The 17,089-nt window shown below is 40.4% G+C and overlaps 1 protein-coding gene across 4 annotated transcripts in view; it reads left to right on the forward strand.

The window, feature by feature from the left end:
- The first annotated feature begins 1,368 nt into the window (after window positions 1-1,368).
- Window positions 1,369-17,089, forward strand: part of PRRG1 (proline rich and Gla domain 1) — a 100,392-nt gene continuing 84,671 nt past the window's right edge. The window contains exons 1-3 of one of the 4 annotated variants that reach the window (XM_084788975.1): window positions 1,369-1,557; window positions 9,197-9,499; window positions 10,259-10,404. The gene's annotated coding sequence lies outside the window, so the exon portion shown is untranslated. Of the gene's footprint in view, window positions 1,684-9,196; window positions 9,500-10,258; window positions 10,405-17,089 lie in introns of all 4 variants that reach the window. The other 3 variants (XM_084788976.1, XM_084788974.1, XM_084788977.1) reach the window with 3 other exon arrangements.

Consider the following 17,089-nt stretch of genomic DNA (forward strand, 5'->3'; position numbering starts at 1 on the left):
TAGAAGTGAGCTCAAGAAAGTATACTTTCTAAATACACAAATAGAAGAACCACAAAGCTAATGGGAGGAATTTCAGTATATTTAGATCGTTTGTGACATTCCAGTCATGCTGGGTGGTGGTGGCACAAGCTTTTAATCCTAGCATTTGGGAGGCAGAGGTAGGATCTCTGAGTTAGAGACCAGCCTGGTCAATAGAGCAAGTTCCAGGACAGCTTGAAAACCCCTGTCTCAACAAACAAACAAACACAAACACACAAAAAAAGTCCCAGTCACAGGTGAAGTACATATTGGGAAACGTCTGCTGCTGTGGCCCTAATTCCATCATGACCAAAGTAAGAAAAGAAAAGGAAAAAAAGGAGGTAGGGATGTGAAGGCAAATTAGCTTGGAACAAATCACTTCAAGGCCACACCCACTTCACTTTGGGTTCACTCAGGTTTGTTTACTTTAATAGCTGATCTGAAAGCATGTGAGATGCCATGCCTCACCTGACCAGAGCCTAAACAGAAAAGCTCAGAACTTAAAAATAAGCATGCACGCAGCGTGGACTAATAACCACTTTAGGCTCCTTGAATTAGTAAACACCAGAAGAAAAGTCTACCCAACAACATGGCCTTATAGCCTATATCTAAGCGGGGCTTTTAGAACCCTAAAGTTCAACTTATAAAGCAAACATCTAAAAAGATTTTAAAACTAGGCCTTATTTGACAGCGTGTGTCCTTTCTCGAGCCATTCGGGTGGATTTTACCAAGGTAATTAATTATTCAGCTGTGATAGAGACCTGCAATACCAGCACTTGGGAGGCTGAGGCATGATCTTCACGAGGTATAAAAACAGCCAGGGCCTCGAAGCATGACCCTGTTTCAAACGAACAAACAAATTCCAAAAACCTGTTTCGAAAAGAATGCATATTTTTCTCTCAAAAGTTATTCAGAAGCAGTAGAACAAGTTTGCTCTGAGGGAAAGGGCAGTTCTCTGAGCTGTTAACAACACTCAAAGATAGGTTCGCTAGTCACCAGCCCCGGGCTGTGCTCACGTACACATCTTTTCAGAAGGTCTGTACATGAGAAGTTTCCATTCCACGAACTTGAAGAGGGCTGAGGAGAACTTGAAATGAGAATTAATAAAGGAAAAGAAGTAATGGGGTGATGAGACTGGAGGCCGGCTGCTCTGGACAACTGTTTGGTTATGTTCCAACCAAGGTTTGCTCGTGGGTGGGTATGGGGTTGCACAGAAAGGGTTATGGCAGTTTTTCTAGCTCCTGGCAGGGTTGCGGGAAGCACCACTCTTCCCTTTCCCGCCCCGCCTGGTCCCGCCCCTTACGTCCCATCCCTCCTGGCTCCTCCCCTTCTTTCTTAACCCTACCGGAGTTGGCCCCACAGCTTCCTACTGCAGCATCTGCTAGCTCCCTCCGCGGTCCTAGCACGGCAGTACCGGGATCGCGCAGGCGCGGCTTGCGGCTTTCCTAGAGCTTAGTAGCGGAGCCTGGCTAGCGTTGAGTAGGGCAGCGGTGCGGAACTCCTTCAGGAGAACGTGGTTACAGTCCCAGAGGGACCCTGGTGTGTATGGAAGACTTTAAGCGGGTTACGGGAAACTCGTGCAACTGTGTTGGTGGCGGGGCTGCCCGGGGTTGCCTGACTCTGGCCGCGTGGGGAGAGGAGTGAGCGGCAGCGGGAGTTGGCAAGGTGTGTAGGAGCGGCTGAATTGGAAGAAGGAAGAAAGGAGTGTAGACGCTGGTAGTCAGCACTTGGCCTTGGCCAGGCGCGGAGGTTCGCCTGAGGGCCCTGGAGGGTGTCCCACCTTCAAGTTCAGTTCCCCGCTTGGTGCCCACCAAACGGTGTCCTTCGCGCTGCTTTTTCTGTGTGCAGAGTTGCAAGAGCTTTTCCTATTGCTGGGGAGAGGATTTGAGGGTAGGTGGGTTATGGACTCTGGCTTTTGCAATAGAGGGTGTGGCACTCCTATGACTTTCCTTTCCTTGGGAATGTGTCCCTCTTCTGATGCATTGTGCCTGGACATGTTTAACAAAGGCTATGGCTGTTTTGTAGGCAGTGGCGGGTGACCGCGGGTGGGGGTGGGGGGGTCTTTCGCGCACGTGTGTGTGTGTGTGTGTGTGTGTGTGTGTGTGTGTGTGTGTGTGTGTGTGTGTGTTTGGCGCGCGCGCGCTCTGGCTTCAGAAGTCGGTCACGTTGCCGCCCTAGGGGGTGGGGAATCTATGAGGGCCTGGAGTTGGGGGAATTTCCGGAAAGACCTAGCAACTTTCTGAGAGGCTTTTTTTTTTCCTGGTCTGTTGATTTTGAGAGTAAGAATATTCCCAATGGAAATGTGACTGGCTGTGTGTGTGTGTGTGTGTGTGTGTGTGTGTGTGTGTGTGTGTGTGTGTGTGTGTGTGTGTGTGTGTGATTAGATTATTTATATACGTTTTAAGAGTTCAAAAGGGAGAACAACAAAACTAATGGAATTCGAGAAGAAATAAGTGAATGTGAATGAAAGGGAGAAGACTTGGAATGGCAAAGCAGAGCTAAATGAATCCCTTTTGATAGTCACAGTATAAGGCAAGACTGAAAAAATTTGAAGATGTGCAAGTCAGGCATTTTAGCTAGACTAGTGTTCATTGTTTCCATGAAGAGTTCTTACGGGTATGTTGCTGCCAGATACTTAGCAGACTCACTTTTGAAACTTTAAAAATAATGTTAAGAACTGGGTGTGATGGCGCACACCTTTAATCTCAGCACTCAGGTTAGGCAGAGGCAGGAGGATCACTGTGAGTTCAAGGCTAGCTTGTTCTACAAAGTGAGTCCAGGCCAGCCAAGGCTACACAGAGAAACTCTGTCTCAAAAAAAAAAACAAAAAAAAAAAAAAAAAAGAAAGAAAGAAAGAAAAAGAAAAAAGAAAAGAAAAGAGAGAGAGAGAGAGGAAAAAATGATGTTGAGAATATAAAACATAAAGGGAAGAATTGTGACACTGGATAAAGGCTTTCATTTAAAAATTTTATGAACTTTTATGAAAAATGGTACATGTGGCCCCAAGCACAGATGTTATATTTTAACTCATTTGTTTTAATTTAATACAACATAACAAACTGCGCTTCCTCCTCCACCCCTTTTCCTTGATTGGGAATCCTGTTTTATAAACATTTAGCCTCAAAATCTGAAACACCTTTTAGCAGACTTTCTTTTTGTTTTCTTGGTATTATTGTTTATTCTTTTATTCACTTATTCAAAGGACTTTGGTGATAATATTATCAAACTTGGAGGGGCATGTTAGGACACCTTTCTCCTTTTCCAAAAGCTCAGTGAACTCCTAGTCATACTTCCAGACTCACTTTTCTTACCTTATTCCAAACCAGAAGTATTAGAAGAAATTCTGAACTTTTATTTAATGTTTAAGTGGCATTTCTTTAGAATGGATGAAGAGTGAGAACATAGATACAGTCTTCCAGGCTAGCGACAGTTTATGATCATAAAGAAGGGGTCAAAAAAAAAAAAACCCTGTAGGTAAGAGGGAAAAAGAAGATCATAAAAGCACACACTGTAGAAGAGACCAAAGCTAGTGAATAGTCAGTGCACGCACAGGAATTTGTAATTTGCAGGAGGTCATTAATAAGGTGCTACTTGAATTTAGGAAATACTAAAAATACTAAAAGCTCACCAGGTGCTTTTGTTTCCTAAAGGTTAACGTAAGTAAAGGAAACTGCAACCTATGTTATGTTGTACTCCTGAACCTTAAGGTAGTTTGGGCCTTTAGCTAAGGACTCCTTTTATATTCCTTTTGTTGTTTGTTTGTTTTTTGAGACAGGTTTCCTCTCTGTAGACTTGGATGTCCTGGACTCACATCGTAGACAAGACTGGCCTTGAACTCACAGAGATCCTACTGCCTCTGCCTCCCCCAGGTGCTAGCCTTACAGAGTGCATTACCATGCCTAGCTTCCTTTTATATTCTTAATCAGCTTGGTCTCGTTATTTCTGCTATCTTGTCCTTGACAGCTCTCTTAACTCCAACAGCATTATTGGCCTTCCAGTTACCTCTGCTTCTATCAGGGAATTAACTTGCCTGATGCATTCAATCTCAAAAGTCCTGTCCTCTACTTTCATTTTCTAAATGATTTACACATTGAAAATAGTATCTTAAGCAAATACTGGCTTTATAAAAGAATGGATATATTCTTTTGTTTAAAAAATGGGTCAGGGTTTAGTGAATTGATAGATCCAGAGTCTGTGTATGTCTGTGAAGCAGAGAACCTGAGCCAGCCATTAGTAACCCCTGTTTTTCTTCCCTTACTTAACTTCTCCCCAGTCCATGTAAATGTAACTTGTTTTTCCCATGTGACTTTTAAAATAATCATCCTGCCAAAACCAATACTTCAAGTTAGTGTTTTGGTACTTATGAATACAATTTGAGATGCAGAAAGGCTGAGTACTCCAGGAATTTTTATTTAAAAATTCTGAGTATTTTCTGATTCAGACTCACTTCTTAAAAAATTGAAACAAAGCCATTTTGATTATTTTATACCTTTCGCCCTTAATTTCTCTCATCCAGACCTCTTCCTTCTGTTTGTGGATTTCCTCCATGTTTCTGTAGATAAGCAGAAGACTGTACTTTTTTTTTTTTTTTTTTTTTTTGGTTTTTCGAGACAAGGTTTCTCTGTGTAGCCTTGACTGTCCTGGACTCACTTTGTAGTTCAGGCTGGCCTCGAACTCACAGCGATCCGCCTGCCTCTGCCTCCCGAGTGCTGGGATTAAAGGCGTGCGCCACCACGCCCGGCCAGAAGACTGTACTTAAAGCTGGGCTGTCCTATTATGTAAGAGTGGAAGGACACAACTAAGGGAAGACACGTATTTAATCACCAAGTGGATTTCTTTTGTTTGCTTGCTTCTTTTGGTTTATATCAGATGCAGAGAAGTGACTTAATCATACTCTTCTTTTGGTGGAATATTATCATTCTTAGGAGTAGAAAGACATTGCAGGTATTTGGAATAATGGCTTTTAATTTGGCATATGCATTAGTGTCTGCTGCTAGAAAGCTCTTTCAACTAACATGCTTATATTTAATGTCTTTCCTTCATATAGACACACCAATCAGAAATTAAAGATGTAGAAACAAACAAAAACCCCAAAACAACAACAACAACAAAACCCTGAGAGATTTTTGAGATTCCTTTTGTACTAGCTGGTCTTGGGTCAACTTGACACAAACTAGAGTCATCAGAAAGGAAGAAACCTCAGCTGAGGAAATATCCCCATAAGATTCAGGGGTAAGGCATTGTCTCAATTAGTGATCAATAGGGAGGTCCAGCCTATTGTGGGTAGTGTCTATCACTGGGTGGGTGGTCCTGACTTCTATAAGGAAGCAGACTGAGCAAACCATGAGGAGCAAGCCATTAAGATAGGACTGTAGGCAGACCTGTAGGGCATCTTCTTAAATAATGATTGCTTGGGAAAGGCTGAGCCCATTGTGGGTAGTGTCACCCCTGAGCTGGTCATCCTGGGTTCTGTAAGAAGGCAGGCTGAGCAAGCCATGAGGAATAAGCAACACGCCTCCATGGCCTGTGCATCAGCTCCTGCCTCTAGGTACCTGCTCTGCTTGAGTTCCTGTCCTGACTTACTTTGGAGATGTGAAAGTGTAAGCTAAATAAACCCTCTCCTCCCCAACTTGCTTTTTGGTTATGGTGTTTTGTTGCAGCAATAAAAACCATAACTAAGATAACTTTGTCTAATAAATACTTTGAGTGATGGTAGTCAGGGTGTGGAGGCAGTGAAAATAAGCTACTTTCATGTGTAAACTGTTAGTGAAAGAAGTTAAGACGAACATTGCAGTTTGAAGATTTTTAAGTGTTCAATAAATATAATGAAAATGCACTAAAGAGAGTTAAAAAGCCTGTTAGAACACAGAGTGACTGAAGGTGTAACGCTTGAGGATATAATTTATGAGACAGAGTACTAGAAGAGGGAGCAGTAGACAGTTGATTTAGGAACATGGAGAAAAGAATAAATTAAACATAAGTTTAGAGGTAGAGATGGATGAAGCTGACAGTATTCTCTTTAAGGTATTTTATTAAGTGATGAATACTCTTTGCCAGTGAAGCTGTTTAATGGAGATTCCTATTTCATATCCAGGTAGAATATGTAGGTATATGTAGGTAGAAAACTCCAGGAATGAATCAAATTATCACAAGTGAAGAGATTATTAAGTTTTCAAGTAATACCTTTTATTTTTAGAGAAGTTTTAGGTTAACAGGAAAATTAAGTAGGAAATAAAGTTTCCGTATGCCTCCTGTTCTTGAACACCTATTTCCTGCACTAGAATGTCCTGTCCCACAGTGGTACCATTGGTTCAACTGATAAGTATACACTGACATAGCATTATCACCCAAGGTGTGTTGTGTACAAAGGGTTTGGACAGATTCACAGTGACTTGCACTCACCATTGTCATATACAGAATAGTGTGCTGCCCTACCAATCCTCTTTGTTCAATCGGTTTATCACTTTCTCTAACCTCTAGCAACTCTTGATCTTTCCACTATTTCTATACTTTCATCTTATGAAAAACACTGTGTACTTGGGATCCTATAATATGTAGTTTTGTTTTGGGATTCCTTTCTTTCATTTAGTGTTGTACATATACACGTTCTCACATCTTTCCATGGTTTGACACCTTATTTCTCTTACGTGCTGGGTAATGACAACTCACCTAACTATATCATTTACCCCCTACGAAAACGTCTTTGTCATTTCTAAGTTTTAGCAGTAGATAAACTATTGTAACCATCAATATTCTGTATCCTACCCCCTTTCCACACATTGTAACTTTCCAACTCCTTTGAGTAAATACCAAGGAGTATGGGTACTGGATCAGAAGTTTGATTTTGCTAGAAACTGACAACATGGATAGTGGCTGTACTATTTTTTTCAGTTGCACTGGTAACAAATGAGAGGCTTGTTCTGCATTCTTGACAGCATTTGGTAGTGTAAGTTTTCTCTATTTTGTTCTATTTTAACGGATGTATAGTAGTATTTCATTGTTGTTTTAAATTGAGATTCCCTAAAAACACATAATATTGAACATCTTTTCATGTGTTTATTTTTCATCTTTGTTTCTTCTTTAGTGAGGTATCTCTTCAGATACTTTACCCATTTTAAAACCGAATATATCTATATTTGGGATAACATACTTTTATATAATTTATTTGCAAGTATTTTATTACGGTATGTAGCTTTTGTTTTTATTTTTCTTGAGAGTGTCTTTTGTAGGGCAGAAGCTCTATGTTTTAATGAAGCCCAGTTTATTAATCATTCCTTTTATGATGATGGATCATCATCATACGTGAAGTCTTCTAGATTTCCTTTTATGTTATCTTCTAAGAGTTTTAATGGTTTAGATTTTACACATAGCCCTGTGGTCCATTTTAGGTTAACAATGCACTTACAGTTAAATGCATGGTGTGTGAAGCCTGCAAATAGACTTTTTGTCTATTGCACAAGTTGAATCTAAGGCTTCATTTTTTTAGGCAAACAATCTACCAACTGAACCACATATTTAAGTTGGTATATCATATATTTGTTTTATTCGAGACAGGAGCTCACTATAAAGATTGGACTGCCCTGGAACTTGGTTTGTAGACCAGGCTGCCTCAAACTCACAGATATCGATCTGCCTGCCTCTGCCTCCTGAGTGCTAGAACTGAAGATGTATAACCACCCTGCCTGGCTTTCTAGATTCATTCCTGGTTTTGCATGTGGATATCCTGTTCCGGTAACATTTATTAAAAGATTTCTATTTGCTTCATTATATTTTCTTTGGTTCTTTGTCAAAGACAAGTTAGCTGTATTAATCTGTGTCCATTTATGAGTCCTGACACTATTACATTGATTAAAGTCTATTATTTTGCCAATACTACATTGTTTTTATGACTTTGAGTTTTATAGTAAGTCTTTTTGATAGTTAATCTTTTTAATTGAAATTTCATACAATATATTCTGATTATAATTTCTTTTTCCATATCTCCTCCCACTTTGTGGGGATTTAGAATCACCATGGAAACAGTCTTTGGGCATGTTTGTGAGGCATTGCCCTGATTAACTTAACTAAGATAGGAAAAACCAACCTAAATATGGGTGGAGCCATCCATGGGTTGTGGTCCCTGACTGAAGAAATAAGAACATATCCAGCTCGAAGAGGGAAGAAACAGGAGGATTTCTTAAGCTTGCTGGCTTCTAGCCTATTCAGGGAAATACCCTAGGTTCAGGAAGAGACCCAGGCCTTAAAAGAAAAACAGAGTTATAGAGGAGGACACTGGACATCTTCTTCTGGTTACCACACATACAAGCACACTCAAATAAATTCACAAACACAGATGCAAACACACAGGCACACAAACCCCCTGCAGTACATAAGCAAACAAATAAATCTAAAACCAAGTGAACTACATGTAGTAGGACAATAGGAAAAATGTTTTAAGTGTATCACATGTTCAAGAATATAAAGATTTAACTAATTTTAAAGATTTTGCTTTGAGAATAGACCATTGGTAACTCGCTTTGTAGATCAGGCTGGCCTCGAATTCATAGCGATCCGTCTGTCTCTGCCTCCCGAGTGCTGGGATTAAAGGCGTGCGCCACCACGCCTGGCTTGGTAACTTTTTATTAGGGACTGGAGAGATGGCTCAGCAGTTAAGAGCACTTGTTGCTCTTGAAAATAAACTCAGTTCAGTTCTTTACACAGAAGACATGATGTTGAGAACATGAGATATTTAGTCACTTTTTTGATAACAAATGATGTTTATTTTCTATGTTCCTTTGATTAAGTTCCTACAGCATTTTTTCTTTATTTTCCCCAATATTCCTCTATTGATTATTTGAGAATTTCATACAGTGCACGTGGATGATCACACTTGCATCCCACTTTTGCCAGGTCCACCTTCCCACCCTTGTACCCTCCCAAAAGAAAAAAGATTCACCAAGTCCAACTTCTGCTGTCCATATTCTCATTGTAGCATTATTAAAGTCCCAGGTGCCAGCTGCTTAAAAATAAATGAACCTACCCCCAAGCACCACGCCCTCCAGATGCCATCAACTGTGATGAGCTACACATCAGCATTTTTGTCACAAATTTTAAGGACTTTATAGCTTCCTGTCTGGACTGGTTCTTTGTAGTAAGGTGAAAGACTGTCATAGAAGCCTTCAATGTTTCTCATTTTCAGTTATGAGTCTACAGCCATCAATACCACTGCAAAAGAAGTTTTCTTGCCTATAGCAGCTGGCAGCAGCATTGATCATGCACTGGCAGCACGGAACTCAACTGGTTCCCAGAGGCAGCACAGATCAAGGACCACAGATATCAATGTGATCTACTGTGGTAGCACAGACCATGGATATATACATGGCCTCCAGTGGTAACATGGACCATGGCATCAACATACTCTGTGTCAGCAGCATGGACTGTAGACCATGAACAGGGCTCCTAGCTGCCGCCACATGGAACACAGACATCAATATGGCCTCAGGTAGCAACACCAACCATGGGGCCAGGGGAGCCTTTCAAGGAAACATATTAAAAAAAAAAAAAAAAAGAACTATTCTTCATCTCAGATACCTTGTTGCTCAGAGCCAGGGTGATATAGGGTGATTGTGGGGCTGAGCAGCATGTTTGAGGACAGAGCATGTGTGAGCTCCAGGCTACTGCACACCACCCTGTGGTCGCTCCTTTGGTCCTCCTTTGTCTGCTGCAGTCACACTCCCATACCTGTCACTTCTGCTGTGTACGTGTGCGTGTGCGTGTGCGCGTGTGTGTGTGTGTGTGTGTGTGTGTGTGTGTGTATCCAAAACAGCTTTACGTACAAATACTTTGGTCTAGTTCAAGGTTACTGGTAAATATCCTGTTCTTGCTCAGAGTCAGGGTGATCCTGTGGCTGGGTAGTGCTTCCAGTCCCGAGATAGGATCCTGGAGATCTCCAGGCCGCTGCACACCTCCTTGCCCTCTGTGCCTGCTGCCCAACAGGCTCACTTGACTTGCAGCCCATAGGCAGTGCCACTACGCTTTCCTCCTCACAGCAGGGCAAGCAGCATAAACATGCTCCATTGTCTGTTGCAACAGGGCTCCCATGCTGTGTGTGGTTCCTCCTCTGCCATCTTTTTTTTTTTTTTTTACTTCCAGGAAAACCCTTTTTAAGAGCATCTTCCCATGTGACCTGCTTTTTTTTTTTTTTTCAAGACGGTTTCTTTGTATAGCCTTGGCTGTCTTGGAACTCACTTTTTTTTCCTAGATAAAAGGGACCTGGAATTCCCAGAGATCTGCCTGCCTCTGACTCCCAAGTGCTGGGGTTAAAGGCGTGTGTAACTACAACCAGCTGACTTGCTTTAAAAAAAAAAAGTTGTTCCAGAAGTTCTACAGACCCATCCTCCACAGAGGGTAAGAAACACCTGAGTACAAAGTTCCCTTTCTTTTCGAAAAATTATTCTTTTATTTATCATCATCATTATCATCATTTAGTGTGTGTGTGTGTGTGTGTGTGTGTGTGTGTGTGTGTGTGTGTGTGTGTTGTCACATAAGTGGAGGTCAAAAGATAACTTTGTGGAGTCTGTTTTCTCCTTCTGCCTTTGCATTGTTTCTGGGCATGGAACTCAAACCCTCAGGCTTGCCAGACAAGCACCTTTATCTAATGGGCTAACTTGCTGGCCCCTCCCAATTGTATTCAGTTGGCATGTATGTCCTGGGATATTCCTGAGCCTTGTACCTATGTCTTGACAGAATGGGACCCTCAATTTGACAGGTAGACAGAAGGCAGAGCTTTCTATTGGAATTAATCTGAAATGCTTTTGTTACATTATCAGATCAAGGTGAACAACAAGATTTCCAGCTGGGCATGGCAGCGCACACCTTTAATCCAAGAACTCAAGAGGCAGAGACAGGTAGATTGCTGTGAGTTCTAGGCCAGTCTGGTCTATAAATTGAGTCTAGGACAGTCAAGGCTACACAGAGAAACTCTGTCTTGAAAAAACAAAACAACAACAACCCAATAAAATTTCCCTCGCGAGGAACTCTTATTCACAAAGTTGAAAGAAGTATGCTGATTCTGAAGCTACTCCCTCTACAACCATTTATCTAAATATTGGTAGAAAAGGAATAGTAATGACAGTGTTTGGGCCTATTCAGACTATTATATCCATTTTAAACACTGTCAGTTGAGACTTTAAATTTCCTTCTAAGCACTGGTAATTGCATTCCACAGATTATGATGTAGTTTCATTACCATTTAGTCCCAAATTTTCATCTTATTACTCTAAGAAATTTATTCTTCTTTATAGTACTTACTTATATTTGTGTGATTTACTTTTTGGTTTTTTTCCCCTTCCCTCCTCCTTATTTCTCTCTCTGTCTCTCTGTCTCTCTCTCTCTCTCTCTCTCTCTCTCTCTCTCTCTCTCTCTCTCTCTCTCACACACACACACACACACACACACACACACACACACACACACACACTACTACTACTTTTGAAGTAGCTCTCATTTAGTTTGTAGTTAGACCACTACCAGTCTAGTCTATATTAAAATGGTTCAGGGTTTAGTCAGAGTGACCAGTAGCTTTACACCTCCTTTCTTTCTTTTGAATGATCATGATTCCTTGAATTCTTTCTCTCTTGTTATTACTTTTTTGAAGGCCAGACTCCTGAGGGTATTTTTTCCTTTTGTGCTCACTTTTGCCATACATATTTTGGCTGTAAGCATTCCCATGCTAAAAGACACACCACCTCCCTTCTACCAAATGAGTGTACACCCTCTACTTGTGATAATCTACTTCTCTGCATAGACTGGAGCTTTCGCTATGGCAGTTCTAGGCTCATTTACAATTATTTTGCTTTGCATTTATTCACCAGGAACTTGATCTAAGGTTCAGTTAGAGATGTTGGTAGATAAAAAGTTTGGAGTCTCTCTTTTTCCTACTATCCACACACTCATCAGTATTTTCCAACATGGTTTTTCTAGTTTTGTAGGCCAGAAAAATGAGAGGTTTTACCCCATGTGCTCTTGCTGCTCTCCTCACTACTTTCACCATAAGTACTCTGTCTCATGCCTTAAGTTCATTCATCATTTTATTATATTTGTATTCATAATTCTTTCCTGTTTGTGTGTGGGGATCTTATAGGGTGCTAAGTTACCTAAAAATGGAAAGGTTTGAGGCCTATTTTCCCCTTAGGATGGAAAAACAAACTAAACTAAAAGAAATACCCACCTCTGCTTTACTGAATCATCTTTTCAAAACCACTTTCAGTTACTATTCTTAGAGTGTTTAAGCCTTTTGTTTCTATACAACAATGTGTGGGTATGGCAAGTTTTAGAGGTAAGAATAACCTTTTGGAGGTTTTGAGCACTCTGTATAATCCCACCTCTCTAAAATGCTTTTCACAGAATCTGAAGAGTTATTTTTTAGCACAAAAAGAAAACTACAGCTGTTTTGAGCCAAATGCTTGCTTTTTAGAAATTGCATTTAGCATAGGGCGTACTCAGAAATTGGATATTCAGTGCATGTCAGTTGAGTACATTAAATCTGTACCCGCCATAACAAATTACTCATCATTAGTAAATAGCTAAATGTAAACATTAAGAAACATAATTTTGCTGGGTGTGGTGGCATAAATCTTTAATCCCAGCACTGGAGAGGCAGAGGCAGGCAGATCTCTGTGAGTTTGAGGCTAGCCTGGTCTACAGAGTGAGTCATGGACAGCCAGAGTGACACAGAGAAACCCTGTCTCAAAAAAGAAAAAAGAAAAAAAAAGAAAAATAATTTTAAATTTTCTTGTAGTCATGTAGCTACAAAGACATGACCAAAACCATGTTAATTAAAAATTAACCTATTGTGATATGCTTTATTTCATAATGCTATGTAAATGAACTGTTTTGGGGAAAATATAGGGAATAGTAAGCTAGGTAATTAAATAAAGTTCATTTTGTAGTTTCTGCCTCATAGACAAAAGGTAAAGTAAATGGCATTATTTATAGGAGTGGAGTACCTTCAAGATATATATAGAAACTAGGAGATTTGAGGAAATTATCACAGACTTAAAAGTGTAGAACAGCAAAGAATGAAAGATTTTGATTTATGATTTGTAGGTTAACATGTTCATTAAAATTTATTAAGTTATCACTTGACTGAGCTCATTACCTGTCTTATTATACATATGTAAAAGATTATGAGTTCTTGATATTATTATGGTAAGTTAAAGTCCTTAGTGTAGGTAGTCTCCAGTACTGAATGAGAATGAAGTCAAATTATCTTGTTGACATTTCACTACAAAGTTAAACATTTGGCATTGACTTGTTAGAGTGATTATTTTAAAGAAGATGCAAGTATGGAACTCCTTCCTGGTGGTATTTACTCAAATATTCAGCCTCACAAATCAGAAAGCCCCCTCTGTGTTCTGCCCTAGGTCTGCACTTAGTGATACAGGTAGACTTGGGGAACTCTGAAAATATTTGGGGGTTTCTCAGTTCATTAAATGGCCCTCTTGCTGTTGGCTATTGTGACCCGTAGCACTTACCAGCTTAGCAGCTTCTTTCTTCCACTGGTATCATGAGTTGAAATCAAGTGCTCTAAGTTACTTTCAGACTTTAATTGCATCAGTGAAAACTGAAAATGTGAGAAATGATTTAAGCCAAGAATAACAAGGCAAGTAAGGGTAAAGAATGTTTTTATGGACAATTATGGCTAATGGTATACTACCCCCCCACACCTCGGTGATCTGAAAAGATTCATGTGTAATTTAATGAGTTGTTTTGATTCTTCTAAGGATCCAGTTGCATTCATGTTGATTCTTTATAAAAAGCACATGAATGACTAACGTTTGCCTAACTCTCATATCTGTGGTAGATAAATGAATGCCTCAATCAAATAAAAAGTAAGGAGCTATGCTTTCAAGAGACTTGACTCCTATTTCAATATTTGTGTTACAGAAAGAAAGTCGGGTATAGAATTAATATTATGCTATGTTAGAACCCTATTATACAATGAAATTTTTAAAGTACTTAGTCAAAGAGAATTTTCTCCTCAAATTAGTAGCAACATTGGTATGTAGAAGGAACATTTCCTAAGACTGACTTTTCTTGGTAGTTAATGTTGCAGCTACATATTTCTGAGGCAGTTTCTAAGGAAATGAATAGATGGTGAGATAACTTTTTAAAGTTCTTGGATCCAGTTAGTCTCTAGAGACTTTGAAGCTGCGGGTTACACAATAGTCTGATTTGATCTCCTGGGATATCTGCCAGGTTCATAATTGCATCGGTTTTTTTTTTTAATGATCACAAGTGACATCATGATGATTTTCTCTTTATTCTGAAAGTGAGGTAATTACTACATGGGAAGGAACAAAATAGGTTTTACTCAGAAGATTTGGAAGCTCAAACTTCAGGTCAAATACAACCTCATATCTGATACTTACATACTTACATAGTCACTGAGTTGTGACTGGTTTGGTGAAGTAGCTTTAACGATGTCCATTAACATATACACAATATAGGACAAGTTTTGGTAATCATTGAGCCCTGGTACAATACTTGGCTGTGGTGAATTCTTCTTTAACTTTTATTTTAAAAATAGTTAACCGCTGGGTGGTGGTGTCACACGCCTTTAATCCCAGCACTTGAGAGGCAGAGGCAGGCAGATCGCTGTGAGTTCGAGGCCAGCTTGGTCTACAAATGCGAGTCCAGGACAGTCAAGGCTACACAGAGAAACCCTGTCTCGAAAAATGGAAAAAAAAGAGTTAACTTTCATTGCAATGTTTTAGACTTCTAATCTTTTTTTTAGCATTGCGGTAGAGGTCGGAGTATTGGGCAGAAGGCAGAATGTGTTCTTGCCATTTTGCTCCTGGCAAGCAAATTTTTATTATTTTTCCCCAAGTGTAGCCAGCCTTATCGTTCTTTTCACAGTGTGTCCTTTCCTAGAACAGAAGGTATTATTTGTTTCATCTTTAATGTATCTGCCTTTATCATACAAGTAGGGAGCTTTATTATTCATTTGTCCATTTTTGGTAACAGCCATTTTATTTTTGAAAATATGGCCTTATGTAAGTCTGTAGCAGTGTCATGAAGTAGGCTTGGAAATGCATGGTTCAGAGTGGATGCTTCAAGGATGTATACCTTTCTATTTTTCTAATGCGCAGGCATTTGTAACTTCTATTTTGACCAAAGAGATATAAGAAAAAAAAGTCTTCTTTGTAAGAGAGTATTCTTCTTGCAAACTCTCCTTCTATTTGTCTTCATTCTTCTTATATAGAAAATAGTCATTTGAACAATTACAACGATGAGAGGCACATTTAGTCAAACCTTAAGTGCATGCCCACCAAGGTCCAGTAATAGTGCTGTTATCCACATGAAGGAACCCAAAGGCAGATTAGCAGGCATGAGAATAAGGGGAAGTGCCTAGGTTAAAAGTTTTGGATATTAGACAAGTTCCAGCCCCTTGTAAGTCCTCTAACATTAATTTGGGCTGCCCTTAGTCACACTGAGTTTTGTCAGTTGATAGTCTGGTTAGTTCTTAACCATGTGTATTACAAGGGATGAGTGCCTTTATATAAACACTAATCCTGGCTGATTTTTGGACAGAATAATTAACTCTACTCCCAGGTACCCTTCCTATGGCATAGAGTCTGGTTCTCCACCTTCTTTATGTTCTCCAAAGGCTAGAATCTTTTAAAGAATTGTTTTTAGGAAGCCTCAGTTTTACAAACTGAATTTTTGCAATGGAAACTCCCTTGTTCTTGGCAAGTAGAGGGCCCAGTCACAAGGCACAAACAGAATTATAAACTTTGTATTCTATCTCAAATGGTAAACCCTCATATTTTTCCTTTCTCCAGTACAACCAGGCGGCTAAAGAGGACATCAGAAAACAAAGGTCAAGATGGAATGTGGGTTGCTGGTTTGTAGTCACACTAGCTAATACCTTGTCTGTATCTGTCTTCCTCAGTTCCCATGTCCAGGCCAGAGGGGCATGGGGGTTGGACCCTGTATTCATACCAAACACAGTCTCAGGAGGGGTAGAGGGGCATGGAGTAGAAGGACCTAGGGTCCAGTGAGACCTAAATCACAATAACTCTATAGTCTGGAGATAGTCCATTTGGCAGCAGCATCTGTGACTTCCACTTCCTTGACCTGGATGAGGTGGATCCCTGGTGTAATGCCAGCTACCTTCACAGCTACAGGACTGGAGAGAATCACCATATAGAGTCCTTTCCAGCTTGGTTGTAGTATCCCTTTGCCTACCTCCTCGATACAGACTCTATCACTGGACTAGAACAAGGGGAAAACTTGTAGTGGACTTGGAGGTTAGCTGGAACTCACTCTGCAGACCAGGCTGGCTCACAGAGGCCTCTGCCTCTGCTTCCTGAGTGCTAGGATTAAAGTTGTGCACCACCACTACCCTACCTGCTTATTTTTTTCACGTGGCCAGAACCCTTAGTTCCGCGAGCACAATGAAGTTTCCAATCGGTGTCTAAAGACTTAGCTCTTTATTGAGAGGTTTTGGCTATGAAAGCTAGGTCATTTTCGGACCCCCATTGGTAGATGGAAGCTAAATCGGGAGACCAGTCCCTGGAGGAGCCTTTTAGCTACTATTTGAGCAGTTTCAGTCTGGATGAGGAGTTCTTTTATCCACAAGAAAAATGTGTCTTTAACAACTAGCAAGTACTTTTATCCTCCCCCAGGAGGCTGGATCTCGCATGAAGTCAGTGCTTCCCAGAATTTGTGGGGGTGTTAGTTTCTCATTTGGACCCCTTCCTGGGTAAAGGCTTTCTATTTTGGATTTACTTGAGCACATTCTTGGCACTGGCTGAGACACTACAACCTAGGCTGTCTAATATAGGTAGAACATACCTTGGTCTAAATAACTCAAAAGTTTTGTGGACCCCAGATGAAAGCCTGGTGAAGGTGAGTTACTAACAGTCCTGCCAGTTGTTTCTAGGAGAATAGTCTTTCCCTCTGGTGTCCTCCATCAACCTGTAGGTTTGAGCTGTCCATTTTTAATTTACCATGAAGTCTTAGGCATCAGATCATCAATAGGCCACATTGGTTTTAGGGCCAATTGTTGGGCAGCCAGATCAGAAAG

The sequence above is a fragment of the Acomys minous genome (assembly GCF_964271855.1).
Source record: "Acomys minous genome assembly, chromosome: 7".
Classification (NCBI taxonomy): domain Eukaryota; kingdom Metazoa; phylum Chordata; class Mammalia; order Rodentia; family Muridae; genus Acomys; species Acomys minous.